Source organism: Typopeltis vanoorti, chromosome 12, assembly GCF_054136105.1.
Source record: "Typopeltis vanoorti isolate ZY-2024b chromosome 12, IOZ_Tvanoo_1.0, whole genome shotgun sequence".
Classification (NCBI taxonomy): Eukaryota; Metazoa; Arthropoda; class Arachnida; order Uropygi; family Thelyphonidae; genus Typopeltis; species Typopeltis vanoorti.
In genome coordinates this window covers 80,354,996-80,372,623 of record NC_143560.1, presented here as the reverse complement: position 1 = coordinate 80,372,623, position 17,628 = coordinate 80,354,996, and the positions used below count along the sequence as shown (strand labels likewise).

The window sequence follows — 17,628 nt, the reverse complement described above, 5'->3', positions numbered from 1 at the left end:
TAGTTCGTGCCTATTAGTTTTTGTATTATGTTGTTACGGGTTCTTAACTTAGCAGAAGCGTTTGTTAGGTGTTGCTTGTACTTTGGAAACATCGTGTCATAGTAAACATCCTTCAAAGAAGATATGTAAAGTGACATCTGCTATGTGATTATTAAGGTGAAAGCTTGATACTTCTGTTTTGTCTGGATTGAGCTGGAGCCTCCATTTTTTGTAATATTCACCTATTGTTTTCAGATCTTTTGTAAGTATGTCTTCAGCCTGACTCATGTTTTTGTGTCTAATGGCAATTATAGTGTCATCAGCATAACAGAACTTGCATGAGATGGTAGCAGGCAAGCCATATGTGTATAGGTTATAAAGTAAGGGTGCCAATACTGACCCTTGTGGAAAACCATTATTAAGTTTTCATTGTCGGGACATTTTATTTCCCAATATAACTTGAAAGAAACATTAGTGAGCATGGAGGAAATTAAGTGTGCAGTCCGTTTACATGGAACAATGCTAAGAAATTTGTATATAAGACCTTCACGCCATACTGTATCATTTTTTACTTTAATATAATGTTGCCATAGAAATAACAGCAGGTATTTTCTTTACTAAAATTTATGACCAATGTTTCCAGTATGAAATGATTGGTAAAATTGTTTATGTTCTTATGAATGTGCTCATGAATTACAATATACAAAACCTATATATGAAAACTGTATGATTACCCTAGTTAATATATTTATTAAATATCATCATCATCATCAAATTCCTTCCATGTACCCTCAAGGGGGTGTACAGGATATGATAGTACTACATGAAAAAAATTACATCATTACTAACTTCCTATCTATAATTTTCCTCCAAATCAGTCTGCTAGTCAAGACTCCAACATTATCCGATCTTATATTTCTATCGTCTAAGGCACTTTGTACCATATCAATCCACCTATATCTTGGTCTTCCTCTGGGTCGTTTTGCTGCCAGCCTGGCAGAGAACACTTGTTTTGCTAATTTTTCTTCGCCCATTCTGTTTAAGTGACCATACCACCTGAGATTAGCTCTGCTAACACATTCCTGGATGTTGACAACATCAAGTTCTTTCCTAATATCCTTGTTTTTAATATGATATTGCCATTGATGCCATCTGTTCACGCTTATAATCTTTCTCAGGACTCTCATATCTGCTGTCTCTAGTCTTTGGTCAAGTGTTTTACTTCTGACCTAGCTCTCAGATCCATAAGTTAAAACTGGTTTGAACACTGTCTTGTATACAGCTAATTTAATGTTCCGACTAATTTCTCTCTTATTCCATATGAATTTATTCAATTGACTTCCTACCATACCAGCTTCAGCTTTGTTGATTCTGTTGTGTATTTCTATATTTCATTTACCATCTTCAGTAAAAATCGTGATTAAGTAGCTGAAATGTTTCACTTGTTCCACAGGTTCTCCATTCACAACACAATTGACATTTTCAATGATTCTGCCTATTTTTTCATTGTCTTTGTCTTTTTATTGCTGACCTATATATATATATATACATACACACACATTAATACACTGATATTAATACATTAGTATATTAATATTCTAATTAGAGGTGCTTAAGGGTCAAAGTTGTATAACTGAGAGGAGATCTCCACATAGCCTTTAAAGGAATGCAAAGAACCTACCAGTGCTTCTGACCTAATGTCCAATCCTCACCTTCTCGTGGTGCACCCTGTTGGGTATCTATCTGAATACTGAACGAACAAGGATGGGCTGGCAATTTGGGATTTAGCCAACTAAATTGTATTCTTATTGACTTAAATAAGAAAATACAAAATGATGGTACAACATGATAAAATTTCATGTTGGCTGGGGCATTGCCCGGTTAAACAAGGACCCCGTTGTTTTCGCCAAGGAATCAGGGCAAACAGTGAAAAGTCAGCTACTGGAACAAATCTGAAAGCACACCCCAACTCAACATCACCAAGGTTAAAGATCGGTATACTATCAACATAAGAAGCCTGAATGGCAAAGAAATGGAGCTAGCTGAGGAATTAGATAAGTACCAGATCGACATAATAGGGGTGACTGAAACAAATAAAAACAAAAACTGGTGAGATCTTTCTGAGCAATAAATACAAAATGTTATATTCAGGCATTGACAAGGAAAAGAAGGAGTAGCCATAGTATTCAACACTAAATGCGAGGCTAATCTTGAATGGCAAGCAATCTCAAGTAGAGTGATGTGGGCAAATATCAGAATGGGGAACTGGACAATGAGACTTATTTGTGCCTATGGTCCCACAGAAGGATCAACTAAGGTTGAAGTAGAGGAATTTTGTGAGGCTCTAGAGTAAGCTATTGACACAATGAAAAAGGAAAAGTTGGTCCTTGTTGGGGATCTAAATAGCAGAGTAGGAAATGATTGTCAGACATACAAAAATATTTTGGGAAAATTTGGAGAAAAGAGCAAAGCTAATAATAACGGCAAATGCCTGTTGGATTTCTGCTCAGGACATGGACTAGTTATTACTAACACCATGTTCCAACATAAAAATGTGCACAAATTCACATGGAGAGAAGAGGCTAGGAATAAGAAAAGTCTCATTGACTGTTATTGTTGATAGTGATGTTTTCTCCCTGGTGCAGGATACCAGAGTGTACAGAGGATTTGAAATTGGAAGTGATCACTATTTAGTATTGAGCAGGATAAAATTAAATTTCATATTGAAAAGAATAGCATATAAGAAAGTTTTAAAGCGAATAAAAGTTGAGCAGCTTTCAGATGTAAACTGTGGATTAAAATACGCAAATATTATTAACCCTCCAACCGGCCAGGATGTATATATATATGTCCAGCTAAATCTGGATATGATTCAATACACCTGTTGAAAGGACATGGATAAGAAGTGCAATTTGACTGTTCTATCCTTTAGAAGGTGCGATAATCCTTCATGCTGTAGAGAACACTTAAACAGATTATCTCACGAAGCTGAGCCTCAGTTCTCTATAACAAGGAAAGCAGTTCCTTGTTTTATGCTGGGCAATTTGACTGTTAGTTATATTAGAGAGGCTAAAAATATAGAAATTATTTTAATTTTCTCTTTTTATTGTACAGTTTATAATTCCAGGAATAAATATAAATGCTTGCATACTTTCTCCATTTAAATATTGCATTATCCTGGAGAACCAATGTTTAATGTTTTTATGCTAATTTTTCATGTCATATCACTAAGTTTTTTGCAAAATATCGTAATCTACTAAATTATTTTACAGCCACTATGCGAAACTCTAAGATCGAAAACTACGATCTACGAGTTTCATGCCGAAGAACTATCGGCGAATCCAAGCGTAAGTGACCACTTGGTAGTGCAGTACCAAGGCAACTCGAAGCAAAGGTGGAGCAAGCTCCCTCACTAGCCTTGATATTTTCTCATAATGTGAAAACACAGCTCCTAGGAGATGTAATACTGCTTTACATTATGAGGAGAGGTCACTACCCAGACCGGTTTCAACCTTTTTTGAGGTCTCATCAGTGAGTAGGTAGGCCTGGATGATATCAAAGTTTAAGTGAAAAGAACTTACATACCTTCACTATACGAATGCCAGAGAGGTGCACCCATATATATTATATATTATATTATTATTATTATTACGGGCATCTCCAGGGAGTCCTTAGACTCATCGAGGGAGGCCCCAAATCATGTTCATCAGAACTATTCGACATTTACACAGTATCTATCATACCTTGCCTTAAACTCATTCACTGTCACAGCACCCATTACAGACTCTGGCAGCTTATTCCACTCATTCAGCACTCTAAAAGTAAAGAACCCAGCTCTAACATCCTTACTAACCACATTCTTGCCTAGCTTCCATGGATATCCCCCTAGTCCTCCACCACCAGCCCTGTTCTCAAAAATATCTTCTGAATTAATCTTATAGAAACCCTTCAGTAATTTGAATGTCTCAATCATATCTCCCCTCCTCCGCCTATCAACCAATTTCTGCAACCCACAAATCCTCAACCTGTTCTCATAAGGTTAATTTCACAGACCTGCTATCATCTTGGTCACTCGCCTCTGGATCCTCTCAACCTCCTCCCCATCACGAAGAAACCTAGGTGACCAAATCTGGGCACAGTAGTCGAGATGGGGTCTTATCAGGGCTCGATACAGAGGAACAGTAACATGCTTGTCTCTGCTCGTCAAAGTATTCTTCAGCAACCAAGTGATTTGATGAACTGATTTGGCCACTTTTGCAATGTGCCCCCTAAACTTCAACTCCTTATCCACCAACACTCCTAAATCTCTTGCCTCATCAATTTCCTGGAGTACAGTTCCACCAATGTAGTAAACTGCTGCTAATCTTTTCACCCCAAAGTGTATAACCTTACATTTTGCCACATTAAATTGACATCCATTCTCCTTAGCCAGACCTCCAATCTATCCAAATCATCCTGCAAAATTTTGACGTCATCTGCATTCACTATTGCCTTACCCAACTTCGCATCATCCGCAAACAAATGAACTGTTCCTCTCAGATCCTTTCCTATATCATTAATGAACAAATTAAACAGCAGTGGTCCAAGAACAGATCTTTGTGGCACACCACTAGTCACAGGCCGTCTTTTGGACTCTACTCCTGAATAAACCTCTCTCTGATATCTCTCCGTCAACCACCCTCCTATCCATCTCACCAACCCTATATCCATCCCCATATGCTGCATTTTACTGATTAGAATTCCATGTGGTATCCTGTTAAAGGCCTTAGCAAGGTCCAGTAGAATCACTGTAAACCCATTACCCTTAACCAGTTCAGCCGTCACTGTTTTATAATATGTGAGCAAGTTACTGAGACATGACCTACCCTTCACTATCTTGTGAAGGGTAGGTCAATAGTCTTGACTATTTTCTCCAAGACCTTCATAACATTTCCTGTTATGCTGATTGGCCGGTAATTTTCAACAGCAGCCTTGGAACCACCTTTATGCAGCAGAACTTTTTTCCCCTCTTTCCACCCCCTTGGGACTGACCCACACCCGAAGCTCAAATTAAACAAAATGGTCAAGGGCACTGACAATTCTTTAGCCGCTTCACGTACGACACGAGCTGGTATACCATCCAATCCCACAGATGTATTGACATTGAGGTTCTGTAATAGACTATTTACCTCTACTTCATTCATCACAATTCCAGTATAAGCTGTTGGTTCTTCCATTCCTGCAATGTCACTACCTGGATGATATACTCTTGCAAAGTGCTCGCTCAGTAATTCCACTATATTGACTGATTCAGTTACCTCCCTACTCTCCCTAAAATCATTCTGCCATGAACATTTTTCCTTTTACTTGCAACATATTGAAAAAAACTGTTTGGAATTCTCTTTAGCCTGCATGGCCAATTTTCTTTCATAATCCGCTTTTGCTTTTCTTACCACCCTTGTTACCTTTCTGGCCTGAGTTTTATGCTGTTCCTGCACCTGCTGGTCACCTTTCTCCTTAAATTCCCTCCACAATTGTTTCTTTTTTTGCAGCTCAAACTTAATAGTGTTATTCATCCATTTAACCCCCTACTTGATTTATTATTCAAACTCTTGGTATACAGTCAACCATTGCCTCCTGCAAACACTTCTTAACCACCTCCCATGCACTATCAACATCCAGCCCTTGCAGTTTTACATGCCATGGCTCTGAGCCAAGCACACTCCTAAGCTTGTCATACTTACCAGCCCGGTAATTCCACATGTACCATATCTTAATTGTAAATTCCACTCCTTTAGCCACCTCCCAAGTCATGACCTTATGATCACTCTCACCAATTGGTGGCAACATGGTCATGTTCGTTACAGTCACATTCTCAGATGCGATTACTAGGTCAAGCACTCTCTGCCCCTAGTATTTTCCATTACATGCTGTCGCAGATAGTTGTCTCTTAATAATTGCATAAAATCCAATTCCTTCCTCCCATGTGCCCTCGCCTCCTTCCAGTCAATGTTACCATAATTGAAATCACCCATAATAATTACCCTCCTTCCGCTCATTTCTTCTATTTGCCTATGCATACTATCCCCACCATCTATTCCATCACCTGGTCTATAGCAGCACCCAATTGTATATTTTGTTCTGCTAGCCTCTATCTCACACCAAATAGCCTCAAATGTGCTCTTTTCTCTATCCTGCAGTTCAACTTCTATACTCCTTGGCTGCAAAAGAAAAAAAAAACAGCAGCACCCGGTGTTCCCAGGTGGTTACCCTCCCAAGTACTGACTGGGCCCAATGCTGCTTAACTTCGGTGATCAGATGAGAACCGGTGTATTCAATGTAGTCTGGCCGCTGGCTCAGATTAGAATTATAATTAAGATGAAAAGCCAAAATGGCTATATTGCCATAAAAATACAGCCGTAAAAATATTGCCATAAAAATACATCTTAATCGTAATATACTGTTCTTTGCACTTTCACCTTACTGGTTTCCCTGTATAATCGGTCTTTACAAAATGAAATAAACAGTTATTATTTAAATTTATATGTATATATTTTCTGCTAGTTTATATATCTTTCTCCAATTTTAAAGTAAGCGATACTTGCGTGTATTCTCTGATACAAAATATGTATATGTGCATGCATCAGATGTGAAATTTCATATTTTCACTATAGAATTGAACTTTATTTCGACTTTGATAGTCCCCCCCCCCCCTCTGCTGCATGATAGAGAGATGCCTGATTGTACTGTTTCCATTTCATCTTTCAAGTAAACTATTTCACCAACAAAATTAAAATATAAATAATAATATAAAATAATTAAAATATATAAATAATAACGCTAACATTTTCCCCTTGCCAACACACTACTACACACAGCATTGATGTGATATAAGTTCCAAAAAATTTGGAACTTATATTACATTTTTATCCCACATATATATATATATATATATATATATATATATATATATTTATGAAGAATCGAATGACTAGAACCGAGTTTTAAGTAAAAGGTTTTAATATAAAAACACTACTAGTTTCGGCCTGTAACAGCCTTCTTCAGGTGACATTATAAAAGAAAGAAAAAACACTAAACATTGAAGGTTAAAAGACTATGAACAACATACAGTCTCTATACATAATTAGCATGAAAATGTTGTAGTCGTATTTGAAGCTGTTCTTTCGTTTGTTGCATTGTTGGGAGAGTGCGTGCTTGCAGCCTCACATGAACGCCAGTACATGATTACAGCTGAATGACTATCTGGGAGGTTGTAGCTCAAGTTGTTATTTAGATGAACAGGATTGAAGATGATTTCTCTAGATCCCACGATTTTTCTCTCTAGTTCGTCACTGCAACGGAAGATGTTGGTAGATTTTTCCCAGCAGACTTTGATGCTTTGGTTTTCATCATTAGGATTAGCCGAGAAAAGGATATGACTTGATAATGCACTCGCTCGCTGTCTCTTTTAAGTAATGTCCCTCATGTTCTTCCATACGCAATTTGACAGATTTGTCTGTCTGCCCAAAATTTCAAGATAATATATACAAACAAAATCATGGACTGGCTATGGGTAATCCTTTATCCCCTGTACTCGCAAATATTTACTTAGAGGATTTTGAAACCAAGGCTATCTCTTCCTTTATTTTAACACCTAAAGTTTGGAAACGTTATGCGGATGATGTCTTCATTGTTTGGAGCCATGGACATGAATCCCTTATGGTTTTCCTCGAGCATCTCAGTAGCCGACATCAAAGTATTAAGTTTACTGCCGAGCTTAAAACGGATGATTCCATGCCTTTTCTTGATGTCAAACTGACTCGCTCTTCTGGTAAACTCAAAATATCGATATATAGAAAGCCCACACATCCCAACAGATATCTGCACAGTCAGTCCCATCATTTCCCTCCTCATAAGCTTGGAATAATTTCCACCTTGGGACATAGAGCCCATTCTCTTCTTGATGACCCAAATGAACTTCTTACAGAAATAAACCATCTGAAAACTTCTTTCGAAGTTAATGGATATTCCAAGAAAATCATTGAAAAATTCCTTCTTAATCCTCCTAGACATCACTCAGAAAAAACAAATAGATTCAAAGGCAATATATCTATTCCTTACATAAGTACTGTTTCACATAAATTAGCAAAAGTTCTAAGAAAATACAATATCAGAACCTTGTTCACTCCGCTTCCAAAGATTCGTTTCCTAATTACCACCCAAAACCTTCTCATCATCAACTCAAATACCCTGGTGTATATAAAATATTGTGTGATTGTGATATTCCTTATTTTGGGCAGACAGACAAATCTGTCGAATTGTGTACGGAAGAACACATGAGGGACATTACTTACAAGAGACAGCGAGCAAGTGCATTATCAAATTATATCCTTTTCTCGTCTAATCTTAATGATGAAACCAAAGTCACAAAGTCTGCTGGGAAAAATCTACTAACATCTTCCGTTGCAGTGACGAACTAGAGAGAAAAATCGTGGAATCTAGAGAAATCATCTTCAATCCTGTTCATCTATATACAGCATTGGGCAGATGAGGGTAATGTTATCTGTGAGAGTCAACATGGATTTGTGAAAGGGCACTCTTGTTTTAGCAATATGCTAGCCTTTTATAACAAAGTTACAATAACATTAGTTGAGGGAAAGGCATATACTGCAATTTTCTTAGACTTAGCGAAGGCATTTGACAGGGTGCCACATGATAAGCTGATATTTAAGTTGCAGCACATGGGTCTGGATGTCAAATTGGTCAACTGGATTTAGGATTGGCTGTCTGATAAGTATCAGAGAGTTGTGTATGGTGGGACAGTTTCAAGGAGGCAGAGGGTTACAAGTGGGGTCCCACAGGGCTCAAGATGGGCAAATGAATGGGGGTGTCAGTTTAATGCAGCAAAATGTAAGGTCTTGAGGTTTGGGAAACATCGATGGGATGCTGCATACTCTATGGGAGGAGTTATACTGGAGGAAGTAGGGGAGACAAGAGATCTGGGGGTTGATGATTGATAGAAACCTGAAGTTTAGGGGACATATTGCAAAGGTGGTGAGGGTAACACAGAGGATTGATGCAATTATGAGAAGGACACTGACCTGCAGAGATAAAAGGGTTATCATTCCGTTGTATAAGTCTCTGATCAGACCACACTTAGACTGTTGTTTTCAGATTTTTGTCCCCAGGATTTGATGGGGATAAATTAACGGCGGAAAGGGTACAGAGACGGATGACAAAGATGGTTTCAGGACTGTACAATTTTGGTTATGAGGATCGGCTGAGGGAATGTCGACTGCAGAGTTTGGTGGATAGAAGAAGGAGAGGTGATATGATTGAGACTTTTAAACTGTTGAGAGGTGGTTACAGGGTTGACACTGGGAAGTTCTTTCGCTTGGTTGAACAGCGGGAAGGAGTGATGACAAGAGGCCATCCCTGGAAGTTACGAAAGGAAACTGTGAGCAAGAGGGTAAGGAGTGGTTTCTTTGTGTGGAGGATGGTTGAACCGTGGAATGCATTGCCTGATGGAGTGGTGGGAGCGAGAATGGTCAGTGAGTTTAAAGAGTGGTATGATAGACTTTGTGTTTCTTAGTGGGGGGGACCTCCCCTCGATGAGTCTTGACAGACTTTATGTTCTTAGGAAGGACCTCCCACGATGAGTCTTTTGACTCCATGAAGGCCTGAATAATAATAATAAAAATAACAACTTGAGCTACAACCTCCCAGATAGTCATTCAGCTGTAATTATGTATTGGCATTCACATAAGGCTGCAAGCACGCACTCTCCCAACAATGCAACAAACGAAAGAACAGCTTCAGATACAATTACAACGTTTTCATGCTAATTATGTATAGAGACTGTCTATGTTGTTCATAGTATTTTAACCTTCAATGTTTAGTCTTTTATAATGGCACCTGACGAAGGCTGTTACAGGCCGAAACTAGTAGTGTTTTTATATTAAAGCCTTTTTACTTAAATCTTGATTCTAGTCATTCAGTTCTTCATAAAACTATGTATGTTAGTCGAGTTAATTATCATTCTGTCATACATATATATATATATATATATATATATATAATATCTTAATTGTATTCGAAACAATTCTGAATAGTAGGGTAAATCATTCTCTGAGATATTTTATTTCTTATTTTTTGAAACATTCTGTGTTCCACAATCTCACTTAATACAACTTTTTTTTTCAAATATGCCTATTATAAGATTGTTTTTTTCATAAATAAGAATACAGTTTGCCGAAACTTTGTCTATTAAATTTTCATATGAGTGTGTGCCACAGATTAGAAATTTTCAAAGTAGCACAAATATTTTTTTTATTACAAAACAGCAAAGTTTGATAATAAATATTTGCACTACAATAAAGTTCGACAGATTGAACAATATTATTGCACTATTTCTTTTCTCTTGTGGGAGAAAAACGGTAAAATGTCACTCCGTATAATTATAGCAGATTTTCTATTGGCAAAAATAGTAAGAAAATAATCATTTGCACTTTCTTTTCAAAACACAAAAGAAAGAACATTGTAAATTCACCCAATGAAAAAGAAAATACTACATATTTTTCTTCTGTTATTATGTTTTTTTCTTGTAGTAGAAAGAAGAAATTACTGCACATATTTCTTTTGTCAATACAAGAGTGCAAAAATCTGTAAATTGATTACATTATAGCTGATAGAGAATTCATGCCAGAAAAAATATTTATGTAAGAGTTCTAACATCAGCAGATATAACAACATTTTCTTCTAGTTTAGATATGTGACATTATTGAAGTAGTTAAACTCTTTGGCTGCTATTTTACACTAAACTGCATGGGCATGTTCCCAAAGGTGATTTACATTTGTAACAATTGCTTGCGGACTGAAAATCAACCTCCCCCCCCTCAACCAAAAAATAAATGATTATGTAACAGATATGTGCCTTTTCTCTTAAAAAATTCAAATCATTTTTTCAAGATAATTGTACCAAATAATTTAGCATTTTTTGATTTATAGATTCACTATAAATAAAAAATAAAGAAATATTTGGCATAATAAAATTAGTTTAATCCTTTATCCAAGTGTGAGCAAACAAAGTTTGTGCCTGAAAGTATCTTCAGGACTGGGGTAAGGTGGTACAACACCAGGGCAACTCATTGCAAAGGTGGAGCAAGCTACCAACACTCCTATCTCAGTATCTCCTATAATGCAAAACACATCTCCTTGCGGATATGTCTAATGTTATGCATTAAGGGAAGGGCCACTACCCAGACTAGTTTCGACCTTTATTGAGGTCTCTTCAGTGGGAGCCAGGCCCAAGTGGAGATACCAGACAGAAGCATTAGCAGGTCATCTCCACCTATAGGAGTTGCCAAATGGTGTGCCACCCTTTTTTTAATAAATTACTCTGGATTTAGAGAAAGATGTTGAAAGTTTATTTTTCACTTGGTTAGAGTATAATAAAATTAGTTTAATCCTTTATCCAAGTGCAAACTTTGTTTGCTCACACTTGGATAAAGGATTAAACTAATTTTATTATACTCTAACCAAGTGAAAAATAAACTTTCAAAATATTTGGCATAAATACTGCTTCAGCCTGTAAAAGAAATGTCAGTTTTTCTGTGTTAGGATATCTGCTAATCAACAATTGAAAAAAAAAACAAGACATTCTTGCTTGAGGCAATTTAGTGCAACTTCTGGGAAGCTTTCTTTCTTGTATTTCTCAAAAGAGTAATCTAAGACTTTTAGCTTTTCCTCCAGCTAAGAGGATTATTGTCCAGCATTTCTAAGACGTATTTCAGAAACAGCAACCAGCAGCAATAGAAGTAATAATATTTAGAATTTAAAAAAAAAAGAAGAAACAAAAAAAATAACACAACTGAACTTTCTTTTGTGTGGTATACAGTTTTACATATTGAAAATATAGCATAGTATTTCTAAATCTTAGAATAATTTCAGCAGACCACTGAACAGCTGATTTCAGATGCAAAGAAATTGTACAGAATTAGAAGCTTCCAATATACAACAATATTATTGTTTTATTTCTTTTGTCAAAACAGTAAACTGAAATAAGAGATTTTGAATACTATCTGAAAGCTTTCAAACAGTAGAAATTTAAAGTAGTTATGTAACTGAGTTCCAGGACAGGAGGGGGAAGGAGAGAGAGAGAGAGTTGCAGTGAAATATCTTAAAAATGAGCATAAATTTGGAATCATTCCATACAGGATATCCTTCCTAATTATATTTTCAACATATCTACGGTGGTTAAGTGCTGGATATAATAGTAATGTGCATCCTACAAATAAATAAATAAATAAATGAAATAAAAAATCTGTTGCAATTTTAAGCAAAAGAAGGCAAAGAGTCTCTGATAAAATACCATTGGATACAAATTTTTGATACTAAAAAGACACAATATCAGAAACCAAGTAATGCAGTTTATAATCATCTGTTGTTCATTAAAAAAAAAAAAAATCGTTCCTGAAATTGAAATGTGACGATCCATATAAAGGTATTTTGCAAACTATTATATTTACTGCTATTTGCCTGCATCTGTTTCGGAGTGCCCCAGTTTAAAATGCCATTGGCTCTTTTCTCATGGATTCTTAGGGCATTGTAGATGTATATTTATCAATAAATATATGTTGCATAGAAGACAAGAAATTTGCACATACCTTTTTCTGGGTGTTGTGGCTCTTCTTCTTTCGCATTGTCCAAACTACTGTGAGTGTGTGTGGGGGGGGGGGGGGGTTGGCAAGTGGGAGAATTGAAATAACAAATTGAAATAAAAAAAGAAGAGCCACAACACCCAGAAAAAGGTATGTGCAAATTTCTTGTCCTCTATGCAATATATATTTATTGATAAATATACATCTGCAATGCCCTAAGAATCCGTGAGAAAAGAGCCAATGGCATTTTAAACTGGGGCACTCCTAAACAGAAGCAGGCAAATAGCTGTAAATATAATAGTTTGTTAAGAGGAGTAACATGGGATTTTTCCCAGAAATAATATCCGTATTTTGCAAAGAAAGAAAGCAAAATATCATATTTATTTCACTAAATGTTATTTAAAATTATAAATATGTGACAAAATATTTTAAATGCAATCAAACATTTGAAAATTCGTAAAAAAAATCTATATCATCAGTAAAATAAGGAAATTTACTATTACTAAAATATATTCATTGCAAAGGCTGATCTGTGGTCATTTCAGGATTGATTATTTATTTTGGCAGATATGAAACTTCTGTGTTTGGAAAAAGACACAGTAGACTGGGAAGGGAAAAAAAAAAAAAAGAAATGATCAAATCTCCTAGTACGGTAAAGCAAATCCAAGTACCACAGTACATGTAAAGACAAGTGACTCAAAAGTCCCTCCACCATAGTTAATCTCTTAATGGCTCAAAAATCGCCATTAAGGGATTAATGGTGGAGGAGGGTAAATACTTGATTAAAGATAGAATGCCAATGAAGTTTTGATCCATGAAAAATTCTGGGGTTGTCTGGCTATTTCATCCACCTCGGCTGGTAAGAGAGTTAAAGAAAAAATGAATGAGTTTGAGAACAGGAAACAAACCTTGGAGATTCAGTGGCAAGCCTTGAAGAAAACCCTGATTGATTCAGCCAGAGAGGCATGTGGTGAGGATGTCTGCAAGGATAGAAAAATCAGAACTCCATGGTGGACACAGGAAGTTAAAGAGGCAGTGAAGGAAAAGAAGAAAGCACATATCAACATAGCAAGAACATGGAAAATAAATATCAAGAAGGTGACAAAATATTCTGGAGGTTGTTGAAGAAGCTTAGAAATGGAGGAAAGAGTGCTGTAAAAGGAATTAGAGATGATAAAGGTGAAATGAAAACAGGAGAAAAAGATATCCTTGAAGTATGGAGTAATTACTTTGAAAAACTGCTAAATGAAACGAGTAGTGATAACACAGTGGTAAAAAGCACTCAACAGGCATACAGTCAGGAATACATATCCATACTTGAAGTAGAAAAAGCCATCAAAGGCTTGAAATGTGGAAAGGCAGCAAGAGTAGATGATATTATTATTATTATTATTATTATTCAGGCCTCCAAGGAGTCAAAAGACTCATCGAGGGAGGTCCTTCCTAAGACATAAAGCCTGTCAAGACTCATCGAGGGGAGGTCCCCCCCCTGAGAAACACAAAGTCTATTATACCACTCTTTAAACTCACTGACCATTCTCACTCCCACCACTCCATCAGACAGTGCATTCCACGGCTCAACCACCCTCCACACAAAGAAACCACTCCTTACCCTCTTGCTCACAGTTTCTTTTCGTAACTTCCAGGGATGGCCTCTTGTCATCACTCCTTCCCGCTGTTCAACCAAGCGAAAGAACTCCCCAGTGTCAACCCTGTAACCACCTCTCAACAGTTTAAAAGTCTCAATCATATCACCTCTCCTTCTTCTATCCACCAAACGCTGCAGTCCACATTCTCTCAACCGATCCTCATAACTATCCTTGTACAGTCCTGAAACCATCTTTGGCATCCGTCTTTGTATCCTTTCCACAGTTAATTTATCCCCTTCAAATCCTGGGGACCAAATCTGAGAACAATAGTCCAAGTGTGGTCTGATCAGAGACTTATACAACGGAATGATAACCCTTTTATCTCTGCAGGTCAGTGTCCTTCTCATAATAGCAGCAATCCTCTGTGTTACCTTCACCACCTTTGCAATATGTCCCCTAAACTTCAGGTTTCTATCAATCATCAACCCCAGATCTCTTGTCTCCCCTACTTCCTCCAGTATAACTCCTCCCATAGAGTATGCAGCATCCCATCGATGTTTCCCAAACCTCAAGATCTTACATTTTGCTGCATTAAACTGACACCCCCATTCATTTGCCCATCTATCTAGCTTATTTAAATCCTCTTGCAGGGCTACCACATCTGCACTATTACTAATAATCCTTCCCAGCTTTGCATCATCCACAAACAACTGAATAACACCCCTGCAATCCACTGGCTATGTCATTGATATAAAGGTTAAACAATATGGGTCCTAGTACTGAGCCCTGTGGGACCCCACTTGTAACCCTCTGCCTCCTGGAAACTGCTCCACCATACACAACTTTCTGATACCTATCAGACAGCCAATCCTGAATGCAGTTGACCCATCCGACATCCAGACCCATGTGCTACAACTTAAATATCAGCTTATCATGTGGCACCCTGTCAAATGCCTTTGCCAAGTCTAAGAAAATTGCAGTATATGTTTTTCCCTCATCTAATGTTCTTGTAACTTTATTATAAAAAGCTAGCATATTGCTAAAACAAGAGCGTCCTTTCACAAATCCATGTTGATTCTCACAGATAACATTATCCTCATCTGCCCAATGCTGTACACGGTCCCTCACTACTTTCTCCAAGATCTTAACAACTACTGATGACACACAGACTGGCCTATAATTAGACACTTCCAGTCTGTTACCACCCTTATGCAATGGCACTATCTTACCTTCCTTCCATTCACTGGGCACCTTTGCCAAAGCCTGACTTTCATTGAAAAGCCACGTTAAAGGCACTGTCAATTCCCTATCACATTCTCTCAAAACTCGTGGTGAAATACCATCCAGTCCCACAGCTTTACTGACATCCAGAGTACTCAGTATCTGAAACACACTCTCCTCCTGTACCTCCAGACCTCAAACTAGTCCTATCCATGTAGCATTAAAACTGACTCCTCTAGGATGAAATACTCCAATAAAGTGTTCATTGAACAATTCCACTATGTCCTCTGCATCAGTCACTCTATTCCCATTTTTATCCCACAATATCATTCTTCCACAGTCATTTCTCCTCCTACTGGCCACATAGCTAAAAAATTCCCTAGGATTTTCTTTGGATCTTAAGGCCAATCTCCTCTCATATTTCAGTTTCGCTTTCCTTACCACACTAGTCACTCTTCTGGCCTGTGTCTTATATTCCTCGTGCATCTCTTCACCTGTCTCCTTATATCTCTTCCATAGCCTCTTTTTCGCATGCTCTTCCTGTTTAATATTGTTTGTCATCCACTTTACTCCAAACTGCGTCCTCTTCTTCACTCGTGGTATACAACTTACCATTGCTGATAACAAATATTCTTTCATAATTTCCCACGCACTAGTGATATCCTGGCCTTCCAATTCCTCCCTCCATGAAACTTCCCGAAGTTAACGTCTAAGACTATTATAATCACCTGCCTTATAATTCCACATAAGTTCCCGTCTCTTTGATACTCCTGCATGTCTATTCGTTTTCCAAGTCAACACCATATGGTCACTCTCTCCAACTGGTGGGAGAGACGTCAACTCAGTTATTATCAACTCTTCTGATGCTATAACCAAATCCAAAACGTGAACCTCTTGTTCCCTCTGTTACATGTTGCCTAAGACATTTGTCCCTCAAGAATTCTAGAAATTCCATTCCCCTATTGCTACATGCATCTTCCTCTCTCCAATTTATACTACTGAAGTTAAAATCTCCGATAACAATCATTCTTCTTGCACTTGCCAAACTTAGCTGTCTAAACATCTCCTGGTCCCCATCCTCTGTGCTCCTGGGTCTGTAGCAACACCCCACTAAATATCCTGTCTTGCCTACCTCTACCTCACACCATACGCTCTCAAAATCATTTGTCTCACTTCCTTCCAAATTCTCCACTCTTAGAGGACATAGGTCATCACTTATCATAAGCAGTACCCCACCACCATGCTTTCCCCTCCTATCCTGACGAAAAATGCTATACCCAGCGACTTCTATTCCTGTTGTTATATCCCCTTCTGTCAACCACGTCTCAGTGATCGCAATAATTTTTGGCCAGGCTGATGCTATCTGCGCCACCAATTCCTCTCCCTTATTCTGGGTACTCCTGGCATTAGTATAAAGCATATAAATGCCATTGTTTCTATACCCAGCATTATCCCTTCTAGACTCCACTGGGCTCAGTGTTACCTGACATTGTCTCCCTTCTCCCAAGTATCCATTCCCACAAGAGGCCACCCCAGCTATCATCCTCCCTGGGACACACTGACTCGTTCAGAACAGCAATCTCTCCAGATGCCTACGTCCTTCCTCATTCAAATGTAAACGGTCTCTCGCATACAATTCCTCTCTTTCCTCAAACGCACTCCAAGCATCCACATATACCAGTCCTCTCTTGTCACACATTCTCGCTATTATGCCATTCAATATCACCACTCTTCTGCTCAGCTCATAATTATCATACCTAGGCAACACGCACACTATTTTTCCTCTCTCTGTTTTCTTCTGTACAGTCTCAAGCAAAAATCTCATATCTCTCGCTGCCCGACTTACATTACCACTCAAGTCATTCGTTCCTACCATCACAATCATCTCATCCACCATTTCACCTCTCTTAATTGCCATAGCCACCCTTTCTATTGTTCCTCCTTGCAAACACTCCTCACGCTTCCTATCTTGAACACCACGGATCATTGAGTCGCCATACATTATACCTCTTACCATTCCCTCGCTCCTATTGTTTCCATTCTCTCCTCTTCTTTCATTCCCATACCTCTCTCTTCTGCTGTTTCCATTCTCTCTTCTTCTAGCACTCCCATACATCTCTCTCATTCCCTCTCTCCTACTGTTTCCATTTTCTCCACTTCTAGCACTTCCATATCCCTCTCTCATTCTGTCTCTCCTGCTA

General features: G+C 37.9%; 1 protein-coding gene and 1 pseudogene across 1 annotated transcript in view; one reads left to right on the top strand and one right to left on the bottom strand.

Annotated features, from left to right (window-relative positions):
• The window catches only part of LOC150100924 (alanine--glyoxylate aminotransferase 2, mitochondrial), a 226,867-nt gene that overhangs the window by 192,725 nt on the left and 16,514 nt on the right, over positions 1-17,628 (top strand). The gene's annotated exons all lie outside the window — the stretch shown is intronic.
• LOC150100925 (5S ribosomal RNA) lies at positions 6,196-6,314 on the bottom strand (annotated as a pseudogene).